We start from the raw sequence: 5000 nt of genomic DNA, 5'->3' as shown, positions 1-5000 counted from the left end.
CAGAGTCGATACTCGCCCACTGGTGGAAGGTAAGCATTCTGCTTTACATCAGTACATAACTAATATTTCAGTCGTCTGACGTCCCTCCTTAGTAAATGATGCAGGACCACATACATAGATGATACATACTGTAAACTGGGGAGGACAGTGTGAACCGCACTCGACCCAGTCACCCTATCTCACAGTCCACTCTGTGTGTAACAAAGCGAAAGCACCAAAGCACTATCGTTCAACAACATCCATTTTATCCTCGCTGCCACAGGACACTATCCAAAGAACGACAAGAGGAACGTCACGTCCACTAATAAGACAGAATGTCTCACATCACCCGCAAACAACGCAGCTCAAATCAGCCAGCAACATCCACAGTGGTCCACCCAGTATCAACACAGGACGCAACGCCACGCCACAACACAAAAGGTACAAGTAATAAAATACCCTTTGGCCACACCCCTTATAAAGGCATCGAACCAACCCACCACCTGACACCAGCCAAACGTACATCCTGATTTGACACATCTCTGGCAACCTAACCCACGTTGGCCCTTAACCTAACCCACGTTGGCCCTTAACCTAACCCACGTTGGCCCTTAACCTAACCCACGTTGGCCCTTAACCTAACCCACGTTGGCCCTTAACCTAACCCACGTTGGCCCTTAACCTAACCCACGTTGGCCCTTAACCTAACCCACGTTGGCCCTTAACCTAACCCACGTTGGCCCTTAACCTAACCCACGTTGGCCCTTAACCTAACCCACGTTGGCCCTTAACCTAACCCACGTTGGCCCTTAACCTAACCCACGTTGGCCCTTAACCTAACCCACGTTGGCCCCTAACCTAACCCACGTTGGCCCCTAACCTAACCCACGTTGGCCCCCTAACCTAACCCACGTTGGCCTCCTAACCTAAGTTACGCTGCACCTTAACCTAAGTTACGCTGCACCTTAACCTAAGTTACGCTGCACCTTAACCTAAGTTACGCTGCACCTTAACCTAACTTACGCTGCACCTTAACCTAACTTACGCTGCACCTTAACCTAACTTACGCTGCACCTTAACCTAACTTACGCTGCACCTTAACCTAACTTACGCTGCACCTTAACCTAACTTACGCTGCACCTTAACCTAACTTACGATGCACCTTAACCTAACTTACGCTGCACCTTAACCTAACTTACGCTGCACCTTAACCTAACTTACGCTGCACGTTAACCTAACTTACGCTGCACCTTAACCTAACTTACGCTGCACGTTAACCTAACTTACGCTGCACGTTAACCTAACTTACGCTGCACGTTAACCTAACTTACGCTGCACGTTAACCTAACTTACGCTGCACGTTAACCTAACTTACGCTGCACGTTAACCTAACTTACGCTGCACCTTAACCTAACTTACGCTGCACATTAACCTAACTTACGCTGCACCTTAACCTAACTTACGCTGCACCTTAACCTAACTTACGCTGCACCTTAACCTAACTTACGCTGCACCTTAACCTAACTTACGCTGCACCTTAACCTAACTTACGCTGCACCTTAACCTAACTTACGCTGCACCTTAACCTAACTTACGCTGCACCTTAACCTAACTTACGCTGCACCTTAACCTAACTTACGCTGCACCTTAACCTAACTTACGCTGCACCTTAACCTAACTTACGCTGCACCTTAACCTAACTTACGCTGCACCTTAACCTAACTTACACTGCACCTTAACCTAACTTACACTGCACCTTAACCTAACTTACACTGCACCTTAACCTAACTTACACTGCACCTTAACCTAACTTACACTGCACCTTAACCTAACTTACACTGCACCTTAACTGTCACATGTAACGTCACAGGAATGTAGCTTTGCCTAACAGCAACCCTCTGAACATAGTTCACTGCTTGGATCCTCTGGTGTCATGTGTATTTCTCGATGCCATGGTGCGTACCCTCACGTAAATGTCTTTCGAGTGTTGCGTACTTTCTACACAGTCCCGCTAACCACTGGAAGGGTGTAACGCTACAGAACGAATATCGCCCTCCCCTCCTGCCCTTCCAAGCTGGTCGGTCAGGCGTTTGTTTGTGAAATGAGCCTTGCAGCTGTTCAGTTGCATTCGGTTGTCGATGCAGTCAGTGTACGTTGTGGTACGGCCTGTGTGGACTGTCCGCTGATGTACGCGTAACCCACACTGATCATCCGTCGTTACGTACTGAGTGACATAATGTGGCACATGCTTGACCGTACACCGGCTGCGCCCTACAATGGCGAATCATAAGGGCCATATGTTGTGCACGATGCTACTTGTCTCGTCTCCCCATGACAGCGAGATTGCACTGTTGTACGCCGTAGAGACATGTGGTAGGTACGGACGAAAGTATTGCATGTTGGGCCCCCCCCCCTCCCTCTGCCGGGAATCAGCGTGAGCCGTCTGTTGATGTAGCGACGAGGGTTTTCCTATTTAATCGTATTGCCCCACACAACATGATACCACGGTGGACCGCGTTCCACATCTGCGACATGCTACAGAGGCCGGTTGACAGTCGACCGCGCAAGGGACATTGCACACGTGCGCGGACCATCTTCCACGTGTTCTCTCGTGTACATGCCGCAGTGTGTATGTGGGCTGATGTAGCGTGTCGTGACACATAACATGCAGGCATGCCAGAATCGTAGATTTCGCAAATGTAGATTGACGTATACGTTTGCTGCCAAAGATCCGCAAATGAACTGGAAATCAGTTGTTGAGCGGTTGTTCGCGCTGCAGGTGCATCGGTGATAGCGACGATCGGTACATCTGTGAACCGGTTGTTTCGGCGGTACCCGCCATGCCCCCGAACCTGAGTTGGCCATGTGGGTATGAAGCGATACGAGGCTGTGGCTTGGTGGGACAGTCCCCGGCCGGTGAGGGGGGGCCGCCCGGCGTGCTGGCCGCGCGCTGCGTGAGCGCACGCACTACAGCCGGCTGGTGGGGGGCGCCCAGTGGCAGGAGCGCCGGCCGACGGGCCCGGCTGGCGTCCCAGCTACGCGCCGGCGCACCCGGCGCGCGGCGCCAGGCGGCCAAAGTGGGTTCTGCCGAGCCCGGTGCGAAGCGCGGTGGACATCTGCAGTGTGCTGGTCCGATTGCGGACTGTGTGCGTTGAGGATGCGCCGCCGCCCGGCACTCGGCGTCGCGACGCCGTCTGCTGCTCGGTCGCCCCCAGCGGTTCTCGCAGGTGGTTTGTATCGCAGCTCTGCGGACGTGTTGGCGCGTGCGCTGTGCTGGGAGAGTTCGCTTCTGCACCCAAGTGGGGCTTTGCCCTTCTGTGGCGCTGGCGTTGGAGCTGCCGGTCACCGTAGGTGGCGCGTGTTGTTTCCCGCCGGCAATGCCACGACAGCACGCTCCCGGGCCTCTGTCGGCAGCGGCAAGCTCAGTTGGGAGCACGGGTGTTCGCACTGAAAGCGTCTACTCGCCTATCTCCGGGCGATTGCGCCTCTCTCGAACCCGACCAAGTACTTAGGACGGCGCTGCGCGCCGCCGGGACCTGAGAGGGTTTCGAGGTGTATCGTGCAGGGGAGCTCAGCCTCCTCCTGTTTGCAGAATAATTGAGCGGACGCTTGCGTGTTCGCGCGGGCCCTCGGGACACACTCCCGGGCGGCCGGCTGCTCAGCTCTCGTTGACGCAGCTCCCTGGTTGATCCTGCCAGTAGTCATATGCTTGTCTCAAAGATTAAGCCATGCATGTCTCAGTACAAGCCGCATTAAGGTGAAACCGCGAATGGCTCATTAAATCAGTTATGGTTCCTTAGATCGTACCCACGTTACTTGGATAACTGTGGTAATTCTAGAGCTAATACATGCAAACAGAGTCCCGACCAGAGATGGAAGGGACGCTTTTATTAGATCAAAACCAATCGGATTGGCTCGTCTGGTCCGTTTGCCTTGGTGACTCTGAATAACTTTGGGCTGATCGCACGGTCCTCGTACCGGCGACGCATCTTTCAAATGTCTGCCTTATCAACTGTCGATGGTAGGTTCTGCGCCTACCATGGTTGTAACGGGTAACGGGGAATCAGGGTTCGATTCCGGAGAGGGAGCCTGAGAAACGGCTACCACATCCAAGGAAGGCAGCAGGCGCGCAAATTACCCACTCCCGGCACGGGGAGGTAGTGACGAAAAATAACGATACGGGACTCATCCGAGGCCCCGTAATCGGAATGAGTACACTTTAAATCCTTTAACGAGTATCTATTGGAGGGCAAGTCTGGTGCCAGCAGCCGCGGTAATTCCAGCTCCAATAGCGTATATTAAAGTTGTTGCGGTTAAAAAGCTCGTAGTTGGATTTGTGTCCCACGCTGTTGGTTCACCGCCCATCGGTGTTTAACTGGCATGTATCGTGGGACGTCCTGCCGGTGGGGCGAGCCGAAGGCGTGCTTGCGCGTCCCGAGGCGGACCCCGTTGAAATCCTACCAGGGTGCTCTTAGTTGAGTGTCTCGGTGGGCCGGCACGTTTACTTTGAACAAATTAGAGTGCTTAAAGCAGGCAAGCCCGCCTGAATACTGTGTGCATGGAATAATGGAATAGGACCTCGGTTCTATTTTGTTGGTTTTCGGAACCCGAGGTAATGATTAATAGGGACAGGCGGGGGCATTCGTATTGCGACGTTAGAGGTGAAATTCTTGGATCGTCGCAAGACGAACAGAAGCGAAAGCATTTGCCAAGTATGTTTTCATTAATCAAGAACGAAAGTTAGAGGTTCGAAGGCGATCAGATACCGCCCTAGTTCTAACCATAAACGATGCCAGCCAGCGATCCGCCGCAGTTCCTCCGATGACTCGGCGGGCAGCCTCCGGGAAACCAAAGCTTTTGGGTTCCGGGGGAAGTATGGTTGCAAAGCTGAAACTTAAAGGAATTGACGGAAGGGCACCACCAGGAGTGGAGCCTGCGGCTTAATTTGACTCAACACGGGAAACCTCACCAGGCCCGGACACCGGAAGGATTGACAGATTGATAGCTCTTTCTTGATTCGG

At 53.0% G+C, this 5000-nt stretch overlaps 1 non-coding gene across 1 annotated transcript in view; it reads left to right on the top strand.

Annotated features, from left to right (window-relative positions):
- Positions 1 to 3657: 3657 nt before the first annotated feature.
- LOC126357214 (small subunit ribosomal RNA) overlaps positions 3658 to 5000 on the top strand; it is a 1893-nt gene continuing 550 nt past the window's right edge. The window contains exon 1 of the ribosomal RNA XR_007566165.1: positions 3658 to 5000. This exon is cut by the window's right edge and continues 550 nt beyond it. This is a non-coding gene — a ribosomal RNA (small subunit ribosomal RNA).

Source organism: Schistocerca gregaria, chromosome 3, assembly GCF_023897955.1.
Source record: "Schistocerca gregaria isolate iqSchGreg1 chromosome 3, iqSchGreg1.2, whole genome shotgun sequence".
NCBI lineage: Eukaryota > Metazoa > Arthropoda > Insecta > Orthoptera > Acrididae > Schistocerca > Schistocerca gregaria.
This window is presented reverse-complemented; position numbering and strand designations above follow the sequence as displayed.